Raw genomic sequence first — 23,041 nt, forward strand, 5'->3', positions numbered from 1 at the left:
AGGGACAGCCGGGCAGCACGGAGGTGGCCCAAGTTTGCCTCGTGCTGGAATTTCCCTTCAGCCCCCGCTGGGTCCCCGGGACGCTCCGGTGGCCGCCGGGGCACGGCTCTGTCACCGCAAACCGGAGGGGACGGGCCCGGGGCACTGCTGGGCTGCCGTGGCACATCCTCACGGGAGCTGCTTGGAGCAGGAACAGCGCGGGGAATGGGGGAATGGGATAGGAGACGGGAAACGGGACAGGAATGGGGGAATGGGAATGGGGGAGTGGGATGGGAATGGGGGAATGGGATGGGGAATGGGAATGGGGAATGGGACGGGAGATGGGAATGGGGGAATGGGATAGGAGACAGGAAACGGGACAGGAATGGGGAATGGGACAGGAGACAGGACGGGAATGGGGGAATGGGATAGGAGACAGGAAACGGGACAGGAATGGGGAATGGGACAGGAGACAGGATGGGAATGGGGGAATGGGACGGGAGATGGGAATGGGGGAATGGGATAGGAGACAGGAAACGGGACAGGAATGGGGAATGGGACAGGAGACAGGACGGGAATGGGGGAATGGGACGGGAGATGGGAATGGGATGGGAAACAGGACAAGGCACAGGGGCAGCAGCTCAGGACACGGGGAAGAGGACAGGGACACTAGGGGGACAGGACAAGGCACTGGGGGGACAGGACAGGGAGGAATGGGACAGGGCACTGGGGGGACAGCTCAGGACAGGGGAAATGGGACAGGGGCGGCTGGGGAAATAGCAGTGGACTGTGGGGACAGGACAGGGACCCTGGAGGGACAGGATAGGGAGGAATGGGACAGGGCACTGGGGATATAGGACAGGGAGAAGGAGACAGGGGCACTGGGGGGACAGTTGAGGGCAGGGGAAATGGGACAGCCCAGTGAGCCCAGCTCTCAGCCTCCCAGGATGGGCATGGTCGTGGCCCCTGGGCTGCACTGCTGCTCCCCAATCCACCCCTTCCCTCCACCCATGCTCTTCTCCCAGGTAAGGGGCTTTGGGAGCCTGGGAATGCTCACACCCAGGGCAAAGGGAATTTTAAACAGGAGGCACAAAGGAACAGCATCCTGCTACCTGTCTCCCTGGCTGAGCCTTTGGAGTTACTGGCTTGGGTTTGTATGCTTGGAAGTAACAGGGAATGAAAATTAAAAAAAAAAAAAAAAAAAAAAGCAGGATTTAATGAAAACATCTCTTCAATGTCTTTAGGAAAGATCTGGAGGAGATGGAGCATGTCCAGGCCACAGAATGGAGCTGGGAAGGGGCTGGAGAGTTCCTGAGGGAGCTGGGAAGGGGCTGGAGAATCCCTGAGGAGCTGGGAAGGGGCTGGAGAATCCCTGAGGAGCTGGGAAGGGGCTGGAGAATCCCTGAGGAGCTGGGAAGGGGCTGAGGCTGGAGCAAAGGAGGCTCAGGGGCCCTTGTGGCTCTGCACAAGTCCCTGCCAGGAGGGCACAGCCGGGGGGGTCGGGCTCTGCTCCCAGGGCACAGGGACAGGAGCAGAGGGAACGGCCTCAGGCTGGGCCAGGGCAGGCTCAGCTGGGACAGCAGCAGCAATTTGCCCATGGAAAGGGAGCTCAGGCCTTGGCAGGGGCTGCCCAGGGAGCTTTGCAGTGCCCATCCCTGCAGGTGTGCCCTGGAGGTGGCACTGAGTGCTCTGGGCTGGGGACAAGGTGCCCATGGGGCACAGCTGGCACTCCATGGGCTGGCAGGGCTGTGCCAGCCCCAGGGATTTGGGATTCTGGGATCTGTGTCTGCTCCTATCCATCACAAACACTTGAGGGAAAGGCTTGGAATAACTAGTGTAAGTGTAATTGGTTTTCTGGATGTGACCATTTTTAGGCACTTAGAGGAACAAGCTCAGGTCTATTTCAGTTTATTGGATCCCAAATGTGCTTCCAGCAGCGATTCCCAACCGAAGAACAAACCCAACCACAAATCCACGTGCCACAAGAAGTGAGGAGCTGACATAGAGACTGAGAATGGGAAAATGTCCCAGTTTCAGGGAGCAGGTGGATCCTCAGGGAGCAGGAATGTTCCCAGCTGGAAGGGGCTCACCTCTGGGTCACTCCTGCAAGTCAGAGGGAACAGTTCTGGAGAAAATCCCTTCTGCAGAATGGATAAACCACAGAAAATGAATACAAACATTGTACAAACATGGGGGATTATTCACAGAGCCTGTCAGGAGGAAAATCACTCAAAAGCCCTGGGGAAAAAACCCTCAGGACTGAACATGATCCTGACTTTGCTGCAGCTCCTGCACTGCTGTGGAGACACACACGGAGCCTGTGCTGCTGCAGTGCCTTATCAGCCATTTGAACCCCATCCAGCCTGGAGCAGCTCAGCTGCTCATGCGGGCACAATTTCTCCATTTCATTCCATCAGATTCCTTGGATGCTTTTTTGAAGGTTAATTTTCCTTTCTAAAATGAAATCTCATCTCTTCCCTATTTGCTTGTCAGGGGTAGATCCCAATCCAGTAGTAGGGATTGGCTCAAAAGCAGTGACCTGTGAGGATTTGGGAAGAAATGGGTGAGATTTGAGTCAGGATGATTTTCACATTTGTTATTCTTTCAAATTATTCCCTGGGAATTACACCCAGCCCATGGAGTGCCAGCTGTGCCCCATGGGCACCTTGTCCCCAGCCCAGAGCACTCAGTGCCACCTCCAGGGCACACCTGCAGGGATGGGCACTGCAAAGCTCCCTGGGCAGCCCCTGCCAAGGCCTGAGCTCCCTTTCCATGGGCAAATTGCTGCTGCTGGCCCAGCTGAGCCTGCCCTGGCCCAGCCTGAGGCCGTTCCCTCTGCTCCTGTCCCTGTGCCCTGGGAGCAGAGCCCGACCCCCGGCTGTGCCCCTCCTGGCAGGGACTTGTGCAGAGCCACAAGGGCCCCTGAGCCTCCTTTGCTCCAGCCTCCAGCCCCTTCCCAGCTCCTCAGGGATTCTCCAGCCCCTTCCCAGCTCCTCAGGGATTCTCCAGCCCCTTCCCAGCTCCCTCAGGAACTTTCCAGCCCCTTCCAGCTCCGTTCCCTGCCCTGGACACTCCCAGCACATGAGAACTGTCCTGGTGCTTCCAGCCACTCCCAAAGTGAGAGTTACCACGAAGGCCCCCGATTATCCCCAAAGCTGCCCTGAGAAATGAACATTTGGAGAGGAGCCAGGCTCTGAGCTCCCATGTTTATGATCACGCCACGCAGGCCATGCTTCCTTTCACCAAGGGGGGACAATGAGAAGCAAATGACAAAAGCATTTGATTTCATGTGTGTGGTCTTCATCAAATTAGCAAAAAAAAAACCAAAAAAAAAAAACCAAAAAAAGCTGGGCGGCAGGGAGAGTTTGCAGGAGCATTAAAGAAATGGATTTTTAAAGGACCTTGAATGGGGCTCGTGAATGGGGGAGCTCCTGATGGGTTTGCAGGCAGAGCAGGGCAGTGAGTGAGGAACAGCTGTTCCAGCTCTGGTAACCAGCCCTAAACCTCTGGGAATCCCTGCAAAGGCTGCTGGCTGTGCAAACAGCATCTCTGGAGAGTCCCAAGGGGGGAAGTGTCCCCACACGCTGCTGTTTACACGTGGAAATCCCTGACAGCATCCGGCCCCTGCCCTCTGAGGGGTTCGATTTTTCCTTTCTTTTCCATGAAAAGTAGCTGGGATTGGCACGTGCAATAATTCCAATTTCTCCTCTTCCCCTGGGCTGGGAGTGAGCTGGCACTGAGGCTGGCACTGCTGCTTCCATGGCAATCTCTATAAAGTTTTTTGCACAAGTGAAGGAGGTAAATACTGTTGGATAATTAGAAAAAAAAGATGCTACAGGTGCTCTCTGTACAAGGTCCTGCACGGCATTTTACTCTTAATGAACTAGGGCTTCTCTTTGTCAAAATTAAACCCAATTAGTTCCCTTGTTCCACATGCAGAAAATGCCTAATGAACGTGGGAGTGGCTCAGGTGCTGTAAACACAAATGAAAGGTCAGGGTAGAACGGCTTCTGGCTGTGAAATCCTGGTTTAAAAGGAGTGATGTTCCCACTGATCTTTTCCTGGTCCTTCTGGAGATCAAATTCCCAAGCCAGCAGCAGCCACTCAGACCTCCCAGTGGTGCAGGTGAGTGTCAAGCCCACCACTCACTAAATAAAAATAAAATTAAACCTCATTCTTTCTTCCACGGGCTCCAGCCAAAAGCTCTTGAGCAGCTCTCCAGAAAAGAAGATGGCAGAGGAGAGGAGGATTTTTCAAGATTCAAAGCACATGAAATATTTCACTGTTATCCCCTTTTGTCATCTCATTAGGAGCACCAAAGGCTTCCCCCTTTCCAGTCTCCATTTGCATTTATAATAACGTGTTGCCATGGCAAAATCTGATAATCCTGGACTTCTTGGGTGCAATCCCATCCTCCCAGGAGCGCCAGGAGGGGAAAAGCCCAACCAGCCCGGGTGCTCCAGGGGTGGCCCAGGTCCCTCCCAGGCCGGCCCAGCTCCAGGACATCCCAGGAGCAGCAGGACAGAGGCAGGCTGGATGTGTCACACGAGGCAGGGATGTGTCACACGAGGCAGGGCACAGGAAGCTGCAGGAGCTGCCCTCTGTCCCCAGCCCGTGCTGTGAAATGTGGGATTAGGGAGGGAGCAGCCCCCCCGCTCCCGGGCCCATTCAGGAGCAGCTTGTTCCCAATTTTTGTGACAAGGGGGCTTCTCCTGAGGGCCCTGCTGACAGCACAGGGGGCTCAGGGGTTCATTCGAACCAGGTGAGGGGAAGGACCCTGTGGTGACACTGCCCACATGGCACCGTGACAGGACAGCAGTGTCCCCACTGTCACCGAGTCCCTCAGCATGGGGGATTTGTCAGGTGGGACCAACACCTGCAGCTGGCTCCCTTCCTCCTGCTGGGGAAGGTGATGAGACCCCTCCCCAGCCAGCCTGGCAGGGATCAGCCCCAGGGAGCCCCCGAGGGTCTCCCCAAATCCCTCTGTTCCTCCTCATCCATCCATCCCAGGGTGTCAAATCCAGCCCGCAGGGATTGTCCCCTCCTCACTCCAGGACAGAAGGAAAGGCTGTCCCTGGATCCCTGGCAGTGCCCAAGGCCAGGCTGGATATTGGGGTGTGGAGCAGCTTGGGACAGTGGGAGGTGTCCCTGCCATGGCAGGGTAGATTGGGATGGCTTTAGGGTCCCTCCCAACCCAAAGCATTCCCTGAGAAACAGGGACAGGATCACAGTGACAAGCTGACACCAGGGGAACTGGAATTCCTCTGTACCACCACAGGCCCATCCCAAAGTCCTGCTGAGCCTCCTCCGTGCCCAGGAAAAGCAGGAGGGGAGCAGGAACAGGAGCAGGGACAGGGACAGCCTCAGCCCCAGGAGCAGGAGCAGCCCCAGCCCCAGCCCCAGCCCCATCCCCATCCCCATCCCCAGCTCCATCCCCAGCCCCATCCCCATCCCCATCCCCAGCTCCATCCCCAGCCCCATCCCCATCCCCATCCCCAGCTCCATCCCCATCCCCAGCCCCATCCCCAGCTCCATCCCCGCATCCCCAGCTCCATCCCCAGCTCCATCCCCAGCCCCATCCCCAGCCCCATCCCCAGCCCCATCCCCATCCCCATCCCCAGCCCCATCCCCAGCCCCATCCCCAGCTCCATCCCCAGCCCCATCCCCAGCCCCATCCCCAGCCCCATCCCCAGCTCCATCCCCAGCCCCATCCCCAGCCCCATCCCCAGCTCCATCCCCAGCCCCATCCCCAGCCCCATCCCCAGCCCCCCATCCCCAGCCCCATCCCCAGCCCCATCCCCAGCCCCATCCCCAGCTCCATCCCCAGCCCCATCCCCAGCCCCATCCCCAGCCCCATCCCCAGCCCCATCCCCAGCCCCATCCCCAGCCCCATCCCCAGCTCCATCCCCAGCCCCATCCCCAGCTCCATCCCCAGCCCCATCCCCAGCCCCAGCCCCATCCCCAGCCCCATCCCCAGCCCCATCCCCAGCCCCATCCCCAGCCCCATCCCCATCCCCAGCTCCATCCCCATCCCCAGCCCCATCCCCATCCCCATCCCCAGCTCCATCCCCAGCTCCATCCCCATCCCCAGCTCCATCCCCAGCTCCATCCCCAGCCCCTCCACCTGCAGCAGCGCCGGGACGCGGCCGTTGGAAGCGCCGACCAGCGCCGGTGATTAACGGGATTAATTCGGGATGCACGTGACTCATTAGTCATCAATTAGGGGGCTCATCCGCACACGGCTGATTAGGGACCATCAGTGCCTCAAATTAAGCACGAAAAAGATGTTTTAACGCAACCATATGGTTGTGCTTCAGAAGCAGTTAGAGCACAAATGGAGCGCATTGACGGCTCCTAACTGGCGATGAATGAGGGGAGAGTGGCCCAAATTTGTTTAGAGAGTTCCCCCTCCACTTTTGCCGCGGTTTTTAATGTGATCTAATGAATAAGCAGAGTCAGCTTTAATTGCCGACTCGCTCTCCGATGAGAAAGAGCTCCCCAAAGCTCCTTTTCCTCCTCCCAGCCCGCTGGAAAAGGAGATGATTTTTGCCCCGGACCGCAGGTGAGGCCGAGCCTTTCCCTCTCCTTCACTCCTGCTGCAGTTCCCGATTTCTCCAGCCAAGCGGGAGCGGGATGTTGCACCCTTGTCCAAGGAAAAGGAGGGATTTAGGCTCTGGGGGGGTTGGAGGTGGGAGGGGAGGTGTGGGGTGGGCACCTGCAGCGGGCTCGTGGCCAAGGGAGGAGATGGCTGGGAAAAGCTCTGGGAGGAGGGGTTGGGATTGCCGTGGTGGGACAGTGACAGTGACAGTGTCCTGTGCACAGATCCCAAATCCCGGGGCTGGCACAGCCCTGCCAGCCCATGCAGTGCCAGCTGTGCCCCATGGGCACCTTGTCCCCAGCCCAGAGCACTCAGTGCCACCTCCAGGGCACACCTGCAGGGATGGGCACTGCAAAGCTCCCTGGGCAGCCCCTGCCAAGGCCTGAGCTCCCTTTCCATGGGCAAATTGCTGCTGCTGTCCCAGCTGAGTGCCAAGAGGGGGAATTGTGGCCCAGGAGAGCCCAGAGCTCCCCCACAGGAACGTCTGGGACTTGGGGCACCCCTCGGAGCCCGCTGGAGTCACAGGGGGACCCCAGCTCTGCTCTGCAGGTACTGGGCAGGCCCTGAGGCCCCGCACAGCCAAGGGGGGTGACAAATGGACGAGACGAGGCCCCTGCCCAGCTTTAGCACCAGCCTTCAAATTATCCCTAATAACACTGCCTTCTCTGGGGGGTGGTTCGTTATTTTCAGTGAAATCACAGAAACAGGGAAAGGTTTGGGTTGGGAAGGACCTCAAATCCCACCCAGTGCCACCCCTGCCATGGCAGGGACACCTCCCAGTGTCCCCAGTGCCCAGCCTGGCCTTGGGCACTGCCAGGGATGCAGGGGCAGCCCCAGCTGCTCTGGGCACCCTGTGCCAGGGCCTGCCCACCCTGCCAGGGAACAATTCCTCATTGCCAAGATCCCATCCAGCCCTGCCCTCTGGCACTGGCAGCCATTCCCTGGGTGCTGTCCCTGCAGGCCTTGTCCCCAGTCCCTCTGCAGCTCTCCTGGAGCCCTTCAGGCCCTGCCAGGGGCTCTGAGCTCTCCCTGCAGCTTCTCCTCTCCAGGTGAGCCCCCCCAGCTGAAATGCTGGTGTGAGGCTTTTCCTGATCCCACAGGGAAAGCAAAGCAGGGATGAGATGTCTCTGCTGCCATGATCCAGCAGCTCAGGGCTCCTCCTGGGCTCTCTCCCTGGATCTGGGGTTGCTGATCCCTGCTCTGGATCAGTTCTCCCCCACGCTGGTGCCACAGCCCACCCCAGTGCCAAGGGTTAAGGGAATTTTGCTGCCCAGCACGAGCAGAGCTCGGCTGCTGCCCCTTCCCGCCACAAAAACCAGGCTGGGACGTTTTCCTGGGGGTTCTCCTGGCAGTTCCCTGAGCAGACACTGCAGCTGCCATGGGGAGACTTTGCTGCATTCCCAAATTAACATCCTCACTTAGACCAGGACACAAACTGGACTGCAGGCAAAATTCTGAAGTTCCATTTAATCAAAGCAGATACTTCTGCTCTGGCACTTAAACTAAGTAAAAACCAGTCAATAATGACTTGTCTGGTGTTCATTAGGGCACAGAAACATTGGCACTGTGTTATTTTTCCATTGCTACCTCGGAGCCTTTCATATGGAGGCTGGATTGATTATCCCTATCTGTCAGAAGCATCCAGCTCTGGCATGATTGACCTTCTACCGTTAATTGCACAATTATCTTTCAACTCTGCAATGAAGTGCTGCTCATTCTTATGTTTTGAATTTTAAAAATCCTACTGTTGAACTCCTGTGCACAGACCTTTAGCTGCAGTGAATAAAAATCCCTGCTTCCCTTCTTCCTCACACTAATAAACACCCCTGGGCTGTGTTGTCTTTCTATTTTTAGTGGGAACAGGGCTCCAGACTGGTTTAGCAGCACAGAAACATCCCAGGTACAGGTGCTGCTGCCTGGGGGTCTTGGAGAGCTCCAAACCAGAAGGTGAATTCACATCAAGAGGGTTTGAATGCTTTAAACTAAAAGGTGAAAAGCCCAACAGCACTGGCATGGAGAGTCGTTCCAAAATGTTGTGGTGACCAAAGCTGGAATTGTCCTCTGTGCTGGGACCCCTCGAGGGCTGTGCCCAGTTCTGCTCCTGCAGGAGAGCCCTGGAGGGGCTGGAGGTGTCCAGGGCAGGGAACGGAGCTGGGAAGGGGCTGGAGAATCCCTGAGGGAGCTGGGAAGGGGCTGGAGAGTTCCTGAGGAGCTGGGAAGGGGCTGGAGAATCCCTGAGGAGCTGGGAAGGGGCTGGAGAATCCCTGAGGAGCTGGGAAGGGGCTGGAGAATCCCTGAGGAGCTGGGAAGGGGCTGGAGAATCCCTGAGGAGCTGGGAAGGGGCTGAGGCTGGAGCAAAGGAGGCTCAGGGGCCCTTGTGGCTCTGCACAAGTCCCTGCCAGGAGGGCACAGCCGGGGGGGTCGGGCTCTGCTCCCCTTCCCAGCTCCCTCAGGGATTCTCCAGCCCCTTCTCAGCTCCCTTTGGGGTCTGGTGGGGAACAGTCAAGGCACTGCCCTCTCCACACCTCGAGCTCTCCCAGTTTTGAGGTAATGAGGAGCCCTGGTGGGAATTTGGATGGAATGAGGAGCCGTGGTGGGAATTCCGATGGAATGAGGAGCCGTGGTGGGAATTCCCATGGAATGAGGAGCCGTGGTGGGAATTTGGATGGAATGAGGAGCCGTGGTGGAGAAGCTGAGCTCGAGGCCCAGCCTTGTCTCTGCCCTGGCTTTTCCCCCCTGTCCTGGGAGCCCAGCCCGGCTCAGGTGGGGCCGGAGCTCAGGAGTGATTTCAGACACGTCCCGGGATTATCCTTGTTTGTTACTTCCAAACCATATTCAGCTGCTATTTTGGGGCTTTGTGCAATGATGGTCATTATGTGATATTGCAGCCAGCTATTATTCCTGCTCTGGCTTTAATAAATGCCTGGCAGATTTAATATAACTGATCCAGATTTAAAGTGTCCCTCCGGTGATAAATCACCTGGTGAAAATTTCCCAGCCCGCTCCTGCTCTGGGATTTCTGCTCTGTTCAATTCATGAAGTGAAGCAAGTCACCCTGCCTCGTGAAAATCAAGCTGTTTCCACCGAGTTTGCGCTTAGCCGCTGAACAAAGGAGCTCCTAAATCGAAATAATTGCAGCTAATGATTAATGCAATTAAAAACCTAAAAAAAATATTGCGGACAGTTTTGATCAGCAGGTATTAAAAATCACGGAAATGACTGCTGCAAATCCCCGGGTTTGGGAATGAGCTCAATCGGGCTGTTCTAGGGGAGAAGCAGCTCTGCCAAGGGCGTTCTTTGCCAGCGGAGGTGATTCCTTCCCCTGCCCCTTTTCCTTGGGAAGGAACCAGCCCCAAACCGAGGTTTTCGGTGCTTTTCCCCCTTCAGCAAACATCTCCGAGCCGCTTTGTCCTCACAAACGTGTCCCATTAAGGGAGCCCCCGACCATAATTCCCTAAATCCCGCGGCACAAGCAGTAACTGTTTGTGTGCCAGGCCGTCCCCGCCGCTGCCGCCGCCCCTTTGTCCCCGCTGCCCGCTGTATAATGACCAGACTGTTTCATTAGGAGCACAATCCCCTCGGCAGCGCCAGCCCAAACAACTTGTGGGAGCGTTTGTGAGCGGCAGGGCCCGGGGGGGCCGGGGGCCACAATGGGCAGCGCCCCCCGGCCCGGCCGGCCGCGCATGCAGAGCGCGGATTAGGGGGTCCCACCCGGGGTCAAGTGTCTCGAGGGGAGCCGATAAACACCCCAAACCTGACAACAGCTTCTCCTTTCTTCCTGCCCCGCTCCTCGAGTGCCCGAGCAAATCTCCTGAATGGCCCGGCCGCTTTGCTCGGGGCTCTTTTCTCCTTTTCTCGCCGAGGACACTTCTCTCTCTCCGCATTGCCGGGCGCCGCTTCAGGCGCTCTCCGGAATACATTTGCTCCGAGTCCCGCACAAAAAACACCCCCTGGCCTCCCCCCCGCCTCCTTCCCGCGGCCTTTGTCTCAAGGTGTGTGAACGAGGGGGGAAAATCTGCGCTGAGAAAAGCGAGACCGAGTCCCCCCGCGGATTAAGTCGAGCACTTTGAAGGTTGGCTGAATGACTGACTTTTCATCTTTAAAAAAGAGGTGGTTTTGGGGGAAAAAAGAAAAAAAGTTGCTGGGTTTTTATTCCCCCTTGGTTCTACTTCTAAATAAATATAATAAATATATTATTCCCACCAGCAGCGCCCGTTGCTGGGCCGGGGGGCTGCTGGAGGAGCCTCTGAGGGAGGGAATTGCTGGCAGAAAGCACCTGGAGCACCTTCAGCTGCCCGGCTCTGCTGAGGATCCCAGCTCCCACCCAGGAGCGATGGAAGGGCAGCAAATGGACCCAAAACACCAGAAACCAGAGCCAGCAGGTGTCACAGGAAGGGCCAGAGTTTGGGGGCTGGGACAGCAGGAATTCTGCAGCTCTCCTGCGCTGCTGGGCACGGGGCAGCTGGAATCCAGCTGGAATCCTGCTGGAATGAGATGATCCGTATGCCCCTTCCAACCCTGGCTGTTCCGTGGTTCTGTGGTCACTGACCTGGGCTGAGAGGGCTGGGGACAGCACAGGGGACAGCAGAGGTGGCAGCACAGGTGGCAGCACAAGGCCTTTGCCCTCCTGGAGGCCCAGGCTCGGGATGATCCCAGGCTCTGGGATAAGCCAGGGGTCAGTCCCAGTTTCAGGTGACAGTGCCCTGTGGGACAGGTGGGAAGGGCACAGAGGTGGTGGGGAAAACCGCGGGTGGAAAGCACAGATCCCAGAGCACCCACGTGGATCCCAGCTCCCTGTTCTGCTTCCAGGGCTCTGGCCTGAAGCCCTGAGGGCTTTTTATCTTCATCCTCCTCGTTCCCATGGCTGGCAGCTTTGCCAGGCTGGGCCTGGGCCCTTCCTGCAGAGACCCCGAGGTGGGAATGGAGCTGGGACCCCAAACCTCCTGCCCTGCTCAGCCAAAACACCCTGAGAGCGGCCTGGCCTTGGTTTGTCCCTGTTTGCCGATGACAAAGGAGACACAGACACCTCCCAGACAGGGGCAGAGACTGGCACAGCAAACTGTCCCTGTGTGAGGGGACATGGCTCTGAGAGCCCCGGGCTGGGGACAAGGTGCCCGTGGGCACAGCTGGCACTCCATGGGCTGGCAGGGATTTGGGGATTCTGTGAATGTGCTCTGGGGGTGCTGCCCCACCTGTGCTGGGGATGCTGCTGTGCCACACCTGGGGGTGTTTGGGGTGTTGGGGGTGCTGTGATCTGCTGCCCTGGAGCTGCCCCAGCACTCCCCCCATGCCTCCTGCAGCTCCCCTGCCCCAGGATCTCAGCCTGGGCCCCTGGAAGTGTTTCCAGCTCCAGGTCCCTGTGTGAGGTTCTGCTCAGCAGCTTCCTTTGAAGATTGTGAGATTCCAGACTGGTTTGGGTTGGGAGGGACCTCAGAGCCCACCCAGTGCCACCGCTGCCATGGCAGGGACACCTCCCACTGTGCCAGGCTGCTCCAGCCCCAGTGTCCAGCCTGGCCTTGGGCACTGCCAGGGATCCAGGGCAGCCCCAGGCGCCCAGAGCAGCTCAGTGTTGTGCTGTCCTGCCAACACAAACCACTCCATGGCTCCACTCCATGCCCTGGATTCACCCCCTGCCTCTCTCAGAGGTTTGGGGTGCCCTTGGGGCTGCAGATGGGAGCGGGGTGCCAGGGAAGTCTGGCAGTGCTGCTGTGAGGATCCATTCACAAGCAGAACTAGGGACAAGGCTGGACTTGCTCTTTTCAGTGTGCCCAGGGACAAAGGGAAGTGGGACCCCCAGTGAGCAGGGGCTGCCCAGGGCCTGGTGCACAACCCACAGCTTGATCAGGAGTCTCCAGAGCGAGATGCAGCTTCCACTCCTCATTATTGAATTAATTGTTTTCCCAAGGAGGGGATTAGGAGCACATTGGTCTCACCCTGATTCCTCAAATTGTAAATCCTGTGAGGAGCAGCTGGGAGCTGGGAAGGGGCTGGAGAATCCCTGAGGAGCTGGGAAGGGGCTGGAGAATCCCTGAGGGAGCTGGGAAGGGGCTGAGGCTGGAGCAAAGGAGGCTCAGGGGCCCTTGTGGCTCTGCACAAGTCCCTGCCAGGAGGGCACAGCCGGGGGGTCGGGCTCTGCTCCCAGGGCACAGGGACAGGAGCAGAGGGAACGGCCTCAGGCTGGGCCAGGGCAGGCTCAGCTGGGACAGCAGCAGCAATTTGCCCATGGAAAGGGAGCTCAGGCCTTGGCAGGGGCTGCCCAGGGAGCTTTGCAGTGCCCATCCCTGCAGGTGTGCCCTGGAGGTGGCACTGAGTGCTCTGGGCTGGGGACAAGGTGCCCATGGGGCACAGCTGGCACTCCCAGGGATTTTTTGGGGTTCCTGTTTCGGTGCAGACAAGCAGGGCTGAGCTCTGCACCCACCAAAGCCCTCGGGGGGAGCCCAGCAGGGCCCTGGCCCCGGCAGGAGCTGCTCCCAGCAGGGCCAGGGAGGGTCCCGGGCCAGGGCAGCTCCGTGGCTCTGGGTGGCTCTGGGCAGCCTCACCTTTCCCTCTCCATCCCAGCAGAGCCATTAGAAGAGCTCAGCCTTTGATGGGAGTGTGAGCTGCGCACAGGTCAGAGCTCATAATGAGATAAACTTTCAGTTGAAACTAATTCTTGAGCTGATTATGCTGTAATAGCTTCGGGGAAATCACTTTCCACGGACATATTGCAGTCTCTGAGGTGCAGCTAAGCCAAAGAGGTGATTTTCCTCTTTATTTCCAAATGCAGCAGATTTAAAGGACGCTTTCATGGATTAGGAAAACATGTTTTGGGTAAATGGTGCTACCCACGTCGAGGCTGCAGGCAATTAAATCCTGCCATTGAGATTACCAATTATTAGATTATATATGGATTTTTTAAAGCAGCAAGATCGTGTGGCAAGGGGCTGCACGAAGAAAACGGCGGAATGTGCAAAGAATTGTTAAATAACTGATAAATAGGCTTAAGTTCTTTAAACTGGCAGCGCCAGTAGCTTAAGCAGTATGGTTTGGATCATCTAAATTTCCAAATACCTGGAGTATATTTGTAAACATGGCAATCTAACATTTCGCCGAGCAGCACATTCACATTCCAATTAGCATAAATGAGGATTTAACAGCTGATTGCACAGTGTGAATGATAGGGACTAATTGTCAGAGCGGGAGGGGCGGGAGATGATGGTCCCGAAGGGAAGGGCTGGGACGGCGATCGGGCAGGGTTTGGGATCGGGCGGGGTTTGGGATCGGGCTGGGTTTGGGATGGCTGTGTGCCTCGGGGAGGGGATGTGGGAGAGAGCCCAGGCTCCTGCATCCCCCCTGTGCATCCCCCCCTGCATCCCCTCCTGCTGAAGGATTGCTTGGGCTGAACTCAGCGTTAGTCTGGGCTCAGTTTGGCTGCACTCAGAGTTAGGCCGGGCTCGGTTCAGGCTGTGCTCGGTGTTAGTCCGGGCTCAGTTCAGGCTGCGCTCAGAGTTAGGCCGGGTTCAGTTCAGGGCCTCAGTTCAGGCTGCACTCAGCGTTAGTCTGGGCTCAGTTCAGGCTGCACTCAGCGTTAGGCCGGGTTCAGTTCAGGCTGCACTCAGAGTTAGGCCGGGCTCAGTTCAGGCTGCGCTCAGCGTTAGTCCGGGCTCGGTTCAGGCTGTGCTCAGCATTAGGCCAGGCTCAGTTCAGGCTGCACTCAGAGTTAGTCCGGGCTCGGTTCAGGCTGCACTCAGAGTTAGGCCGGGCTCGGTTCAGGCTGCACTCAGGTTGCCGGGTCGTTCAGCTCACTCGCGTTAGCTTCGTAGGCTCTCAGTGTCCGGCTCGGTTCAGGCTGCACTCAGAGTTAGTCCGGGCTCAGTTCAGGCTGCGCTCAGCGTTAGGCCGGGCTCAGTGGGGCTGCATTTTAGAGTTATTCTGGGCTCAGTTCAGGCTGCACTCACGTAGCCGGCTCGTTCAGGCTGCACTCAGCGGCTCAGTTCAGGCTGCACTCAGCGAGTTGCATTGTTCAGGCTGCACTCAGAGTTAGGCCGGGCTCAGTTCAGGCTGCACTCAGAGTTGGCCGGGTCAGTTCAGGCTGCACTCAGCATTAGTCTGGGCTCAGTTCAGGCTGCACTCAGAGTTAGGCCGGGCTCGGTTCAGGCTGCACTCAGAGTTAGGCCGGGCTCAGTTCAGGCTGCGCTCAGCATTAGTCTGGGCTCAGTTCAGGCTGCGCTCAGAGTTAGGCCGGGCTCGGTTCAGGCTGCACTCAGAGTTAGGCCGGGCTCGTTCAGGCTGACTAGTTGGGGTAGGCCGGGCTCGGTTCAGGCTGCACTCAGAGTTAGGCCGGGCTCAGTTCAGGCTGCGCTCAGCGTTAGTCTGGGCTCAGTTCAGGCTGCGCTCAGCGTTAGTCTGGGCTCAGTTCAGGCTGCACTCAGAGTTAGGCCGGGCTCGGTTCAGGCTGCACTCAGCGTTAGTGTGGGCTCAGTTCAGGCTGCGCTCAGCGTTAGTCTGGGCTCAGTTCAGGCTGCACTCAGCGTTAGTCTGGGCTCAGTTCAGGCTGCACTCAGAGTTAGGCCGGGCTCAGTTCAGGCTGCGCTCAGCGTTACTCTGGGCTCAGTTCAGGCTGCACTCAGCGTTAGTCTGGGCTCAGTTCAGGCTGCGCTCAGCGTTAGTCTGGGCTCAGTTCAGGCTGCACTCAGAGTTAGGCCGGGCTCAGTTCAGGCTGTGCTCAGCGTTAGTCCGGGCTCAGTTTGGCTGCACTCAGCGTTAGTCCGGGCTCAGTTCAGGCTGTGCTCAGCGTTAGGCTGGGCTCAGTTCAGGCTGCACTCAGCGTTAGGCCGGGCTCGGTTCAGGCTGTGCTCAGCGTTAGGCTGGGCTCAGTTCAGGCTGCACTCAGCGTTAGTCCGGGTTCAGTTCAGGCTGCGCTCAGAGTTAGGCCGGGCTCAGTTCAGGCTGCACTCAGCGTTAGTCCGGGCTCAGTTCAGGCTGCACTCAGAGTTAGGCCGGGCTCGGTTCAGGCTGCACTCAGCGTTAGTCTGGGCTCAGTTTGGCTGCACTCAGAGTTAGGCCGGGCTCAGTTCAGGCTGCACTCAGAGTTAGGCCGGGCTCAGTGGGGCTGTGCTCCGGGGCTCAGGGAGTGGCCAGGCCAGGCCGGGTGTCCCCAGCATTAGTCCCAGCTTTACCCTGGGCTGCCTTTGGAGCCCCCCCTGTGCGTTTGTCCCCACCCGGGGCCATCCCCACCTGGCAGCAGCTCCCGTTCCCTCGGCTGAGCACAGAACGGGATTTTTACCTGAGCAGGGAGAGCTCAGCAGCCACCAGGGCTGGCAGAGATTCCTTGGGATGGGCTGCAGAGGCTGATCCTGCTGGGAAAGGCTGGAGCCCTGGGTGCTGAGAATTCCCAGCCTTTCTGTGCTGCCAGGCACTGACCCCCAGAGAACACTGCACTGACCTGAGGCCCTGGAGAAGCTTCCAGAATGGAATGGCAGAACTGGGATTGTGGGTGTGGAGTTTGAATAGAAGTGTGTGATATCACAGGGTGGGAAACTCAGAGTTTAAGGGTTTAGAATACAGGAATAGAGAGAAAGCAAGATGGAGGTTTTAGGGTGGAGGCTGCTCCTTCTCCTTCTCCTTCTCCTTCTCCTTCTCCTTCTCCTTCTCCTTCTCCTTCTCCTTCTCCTTCTCCTTCTCCTTCTCCTTCTCCTTCTCCTTCTCCTTCTCCTTCTCCTTCTCCTTCTCCTTCTCCTTCTCCTTCTCCTTCTCCTTCTCCTTCTCCTTCTCCTTCTCCTTCTCCTTCTCCTTCTCCTTCTCCTTCTCCTTCTCCTTCTCCTTCTCCTCCTCCATGGGTTTGGGTGGTTTTGTGTCATTGGATACAAAAGTCCCCATTGCAGGCACGGGTGGTTGGTGATTGGGTTAAAAGTGACAATAATTGAGGTGTCATTTCTTAATTGGACAGTTTATCCTTCAAAGGCCTTGTAGAGAGAGACAGGGCTCCATTTTTAGTTGGTTGGAGTGAAGTGCTGCAGAACTCAGGGTTTGTGAGACTGGGACAGAGATAAGAACTGATAAACATCTGAGTCCCAACAAGAAATTCCATCTCACACATTTAATCCTGACCTTGGCAGAAAAGGGCAAAAGAACCCCCAGGAAAAGCTCCCTGGGAGCCCGTGGTCCCCCCCACTGCCCCTGTGCAGCGCTGCTCCCGTGTGTTCCGCCCCTGGTTCCTGCAGGGATTCCCTGGCAGGAGCAGCTGCGTTACCTGCACAGGTGCCCTCAGAGCGCCCGTGCATTTTGGGGCCATTTTGGTTCATCTTGGGTGCAGCCCTGGCTGGGCTCTGGTGCTGCCCAAGGTTCATCCATGGAGGAGATGCTTTGAATAAATCCCTGCTTTGTTCTGTAGCTCTGCCCAGCCCCTGCTCTGGCTCAGCCTGCACAAGGCACCATGAGGAAACCCCTCCTGTCTCCCCTGTCCCTCTGTCCTGCAGCCCCCAGGGAAGGGGAGGGGATGTGATTCTGGCTCCTGTGGAGGTGACAGTGCCCAGAGCAGCTGCCTGGGACAGGAGCTTTGTCCCTGGGGCTGCCATGGCCAGGCCCATCCTCAGGGATGGAGGGGAAGCACTGAGCCACCACCATTGGTGTTTTTGGGTCACTTGGCCGGTGATCTGGGCAGTCCAGGAGGGCAGAGGAAGAGGAGAAGGAAGGAGGAAAACAGCCTGAGGTAATTGCATACACAGAGTTGTTCATGGAATCAGGGAATCCCAGACTGGTTTGGGGGAAGGGACCTCACAGCCCGCCCATCCCACCCCTGCCATGGCAGGGACACCTCCCACTGTCCCCAGTGTCCAGCCTGGCCTTGGGCACTGCCAGGGATGCAGGGGCAGCCCCAGCTGCTCTGGGCACCCTGTGCCAGGGCCTGCCCACCCTGCCAGGGAACAATTCCTCATTGCCAAGATCCCATCCAGCCCTGCCCTCTGGCACTGGCAGCCATTCCCTGGGTGCTGTCCCTGCAGGCCTTGTCCCCAGTCCCTGTGCAGCTCTCCTGGAGCCCTTCAGGCCCTGCCAGGGGCTCCAGGGAGGGGTGGCTGCAGGGAGGTGACAAGAGGGTCCCAAACCCGAGCTGTGGGGACAATAATGTCCCAGCTGTGGCACTGAACAGCAGCCACTGACAAGGTGAGCACTGGGACATCACAGATTGCTGCCACTTCCTTTCTTCCAAATTCCATCCAAGCAGAGTGGAGCCTGCCTGCTCCTGCTCCCTGGGCACAGGAACTGCAGAAACAACACCAGGCTGATCATTCCCTGCAAGCACTTCTGAGCAAGACCTGGTGCTGTGGGGCTGGGAGCAGGACAGGGCTCCAGGCCATCTGCCCTGGCTGCTCCTGCCATCTGCTGTCCCCGTGTCCCCCAGAGCATCCCAGCCCTGCCCATGGCTGCAGGAGCAATCCCAGCCCTGCTCATGGCTGCAGGAGCACTCCCAGCCCAGGAGCAATCCCAGCCCAGGAGCAATCCCAGCCCTGCCCCTCCAGGGTCACTGGGGGTCCCTTCCCAGCCAAAGCCACATGGTGCCCCAGGCAGGGTTCAGAGCAGGGACCAGCCCTGGCCTGACCTCAGGTGGCCCAGGCTGCTCTGCAGCACAGGAGGGCACAGAGTTCCCCTCTGGGACGAGCTCTCTGTGCTCACAAGGGCTGTCCCTGTGCAGAGCAGCTGCTGCCGGGAGGGCTCCTGTGGGAGAGCACATTCCTGTCACAATCACATTTCCTGAAAAATCCTCTTTGCCCAAGGTTCTTCTCCTGGGAAGCTGAGAGGCCTCAGAGAAGAATGAAAACAATATTATCTCATTGCTTCTCCTTGTTTTGCTGCTTTGGGAATGTGGTCTGGAGATTGTTTGTCCAACAGGTGGGCGTTTGATTGGTTTCATGTGAATTGTTTTGACTTAATGATCAGTCACTGTCCAGCTGTGTCAGGACTCTGGAAGCTGTCATGAGTTTTCATTGTCATTCTTTGTAACCTTCTGCCAGCATCCTTTCCCTATTCTTTAATATAGTTTTAGTATAGCATTCTTTGATATAATATAAGTACATAAAATAATAAATTAGCCTTTTGAGAACATGGAGTCAGATTCTCAACTCCTCCTTTGTCCGGGGACCCTGAAAATACCACAAATTCCCATGGAGATCACTGGGAATAAGGGATCTGCTCACCCCAGGCAGCCCCAGGACGGGGCTCAGGGAGGCACAGAGGGATCAGGGATGCTGCTGGGATGTGACCTCCCCTGCGGGGACAGTGCTGGGAAGGATGAAAGCTGGACAAGGAAGTCTCACGGATGCTGGGCAGAAAGATTTTTGAATGTAGAGTCTGATGAAGGAATAGAGATGGAAGCAAGTTTTGATATAGAAGGAAAGAATTGCTGAGCCAGTCTCACTGGATAACCCAGGAGGCAAAGGGTGTGTTAGTTAGAAGGGGTTTTATGGCTCAGAGCAAAGGATAAACCCACCCCAAACAAGAAGATGTTTGTACCAAGCAGAAGGAGAGCACAAGCAAACAAGACTGCCAATGTGGCAAGTAGAAAAAAGATCTCAGAATTTTCCACTGCAAGAAAACTGAAAAACAACTCCTAGCTTAAACTGCAATGTACTGACTTTTAGTGACTGGAGAACAGTAACATGAATATGGTAATTACAGTAGTTATGATAGGCTGTGGATAAAAGTTAAGGTATAGATTGGTGCTACTGTATTGAGATGCTCAGCAAAGAAAAGTAAATAATGCATTGTAACCTAAAGAAAAGTATATAATGCATTTGTAACCAAAAGAAAAGTCTATAATGCATTGTAACCTAAAGAAAAGTATATAATGCATTTGTAACCAAAAGAAAAGTATATAATGTGCTGTAACCAAGAGAAAAGTATATATTGCATTGTAACCTAAACTAAGGGTCTCCAGGCCTGCCTGCAGCTGGAGCTGACAGCTGTGGGCACAGCTCTGTCACCCACAACCCTGGGCTGCTGTAATGCAGCAATAAACTGCATTTTGTACACAATAAACTGCATTTTGTACACAATAAACTGCATTTGTAAACAATAAACTGCATTTGTACACAATAAACTGCATTTTGTACACAATAAACTGCATTTGTAAACAATAAACTGCATTTTGTACACAATAAACTGCATCTTGTACACAATAAACAGCACCTGCCCAGGTGGGAGTGGCACCTCCAGGTGCCCACTGAGGTTGGGAAAATAAACAAACTGGGGGGAAGGCTGGGATCTGTGTGAAGTACCTGGGATTTTGTGTTAGAGTGAACACTGCAATACAAATGTGGGTAAAAAGGGATGGAGCAGCTTGACTGGAATGGCAGCACCTCGGGACCCGTTTCTGCCAATTTTGTCCCCCAGAGGTGTCTGAGGGGGTGGTGGCCTGGAAGATCCCTTCCAGCTCGGGTGTTCTGTGGTTCCACTACTGCACAAAGGAGGGAAGTGCTGGGAAGTGCCCAAGAGCTGAGGGAGGGCTCTGGGGCAGGAGAGAGAGAAGGTCCCCGTGGGAACGAGCAGTTGTGTCACAGGAACAACGAATGGAAAGGCAAGAGCAGAGCCTGGCTGTGTGTCCAGCCCTGGGACAAACGGGACAGCAGAGCCCCCACACACATTGTCCCCTGAGGAAGGTCAGGGGTTGCTCTGAAATCAAGCAGGAAAACCCTGCCACTGATGGAAAGCTGCTGTTTCTTTGGGAGAAGGATTTTCCCTTCAGCTCTGGAGCACAGCAAGAATCAAGCCCTGTCTGGAAGCACCATTTCCTATATCCCCAATATCCCATATCCTATATGCCCCATATTCCATATCCCCCAAATCCCATATCCCATATCTCTATCCCATATCCCATATCCCTATCCCCCATCCGCCAAATCCCATATCCCATATCCCATATCCCCCATATCCCCCAAATCCCATATATCATATCTCATATCCCATTTCCTATATCCCATATCCCATATTCTCCAAATCCCATATCCCCCATATCCCATATCTCATATCCCATATCCCTCAAAATTCCATATCCCAAATCCCACATCCCATATCTCATATCCCAAATCCCAAATCCCCCATATCCCATATCCCATATATCCCAAATCCCAAATCCCCCATATCCCATATCCCATATATCCCACATCTCATACCCCATATCCCATATCCCATATATCCCATATATCCCATATATCCCATATATCCCACATCCCATACCCCAAATCCCATATCCCATATCCCACATCCCACAACCCCAAATCCCATATCCCTATCCCATATCTCATATCCCAAATCCCACATCCCATATCCCATATCCCATATCCCTACCCCATATCCCATGTCCCACATCCCATATCCCACATTCCGTATCTTCCCTCCCAGAGGACAAGCTGCTCCCAGGGGAATGGAGCCAACATTTCCCAGGGATTCCCTCGCTCCTGTTCCTTCTCCAGCCCCTTGGCCTGGGCTCTGTTCTATCAAAGTTTTGTTATTTTGGAAACAACAACCCTGGGCCTGCTTCAGCATAACCAGCATTTTGCAGTTGTGGTTTTTGTCCTGTTTTTGGTGGTGGAAGTCACCCATCACCACCCCAAAATTTGTCAGATTTTTGTCAGATTTTTGTCAGATTTTGGGGGGATGCTGGCCCTGGGTGTTCCCAGAGTTCTCTCCCAGTCTCTGGGATTGAGGTGCTGGGTGATGCATCCAACACATGGCAGATCCCAGCCTGGCTCCAGGGATCAGGCACGTGGATTTTCCTGCAGGAGGGAAAGCTCCAGCAGGGTTGGGTATTTTGGGCTTTTTGAAAGGGAACATTCTCGGGTTTTGTTGGGTTCTCAGCAAGGTTCTGTGTGAAATACCTTGGATTTTGGTTACAGTGAACATTGCACTACAAACGTGGCTAAAAAGAGGTGAAACAGGATGGAACAGCCTGATCAGAATTTTCATGTTTATCTATTTCCTCTATTAATTATTTTGTTATTTGTTCCTTTTTAGTGGCCTCAAAATCAAGGCTTCTTTGGATCCTTCCTTTAATGGAAGTGCCACTGTCTGTATGAAAACTGTGGAATGGAATGGAATGGGATGGAATGGAATGGAATGGAATGGAATGGAATGGAATGGAATGGAATGGAATGGAATGAAAACTCTGTTTCTCCTGCCCCCAGCACTGTGGTCTCCCTGATTTATTAAATTTTATTAAATTTGCCATCTCCTGCTGTATCTGCAATCACCCCGTGACCTTCTCCTCATTTTCCTCTCCCAGGCAGGAAAGAGGTGCCACATCCCCATTTCCTACAAGTCCCTCAGGACTGGGTTTTTCAAACCAACAGAGATTATTCTTTTGCTGTCAGTGAGTCTGATGAATTTAATCATTCCAGTTGAATTCCTGCCTGTGCAGGGCTGATCCCTCTGGCCAGGCTCTGGGGTGGGCAGGATCCACACTGCACATTTTGGGCAGCAGGGCCAGGGAGGAGAAGGCAGATCCTGGTGCGGGGTAAGGTAAGGGGCTCAGGGTCCCAAGCTGCTGAAGGAGCTCTCCTGCTGCTCCTGGCAGGAACAGTTTGGATCAGGAGGGAGGTTTTGGGGAAGTCCCATCCCTCCTCTGCAGCAGCTCCAGGTCCTGCCCAGCTGCTGCAGTCTGGCAGGCTGGGAGTGTCACTGCCTTTTTTGGGATAAATAGGCCAGCAACTCAGTTTCCCCCTAAGTTCATTCATTCCCTTCTTTCCTCTTCCGCTGTCCTGATGCCTCAGGTGGGACACGGATGCTCCCTGAGATGTCTCCAGCAGGGAAGGATGGCTTGGGCACATCCCAGCCCCTTGAAATGTTAAAAATAGGTTAGAAACTGCTGTAAAATAGTTGATAGATCGTTAGGCATGTACTGTTAGTTTGGTTGTTATATTGTAAAAGGGGTTAAAGGGCAGTTATAGGAAATCTGGTACTCAAGGCACCATAACACAGCTCAATAAAGTGCACCACAGCCAGCCTGGACAGAGCTGCAATGGCCAATCAAGGCCTAAAACCTTCGTGCAAGTGAAGGATCCAAACAGAAACCAATCCAGAGGGACAAAAAACAGGATGAAAAGGGGCTCCTGACCCAGGGAATCCACGCTGCTCCATCGGGGCCATCGCTACAGGCCCTGCAGCATCCTTGAGGGAACGCTCCTGCCTGGCCTGGGCCCCCCTGCTTTGGGCCTTTCTTTTATTATAATAAATGCTAAAATCACTTTAGTCCTGGGACCCTGCTCTTGTTTTTAACATGTACTGTTAGTTTGGTTACTGTAAAACGGGTTAAAAGGGCAGTTATAGGAAATCTGGTACTCAAGGTACCATAACACCCCTCAGTAAAGTGCAACCTGAGCCAGCCTGGACAGAGCTGTAATGGCCAATCAAGGCCTAAAACCTTCATGCAAGTGAAGGATCCAAACAGAAAGCAATCCAGAGGGACAAAAAACAGGATAAAAAGGGGCTCCT

The sequence above is a fragment of the Camarhynchus parvulus genome, chromosome 1 (genome assembly GCF_901933205.1).
Source record: "Camarhynchus parvulus chromosome 1, STF_HiC, whole genome shotgun sequence".
NCBI lineage: Eukaryota > Metazoa > Chordata > Aves > Passeriformes > Thraupidae > Camarhynchus > Camarhynchus parvulus.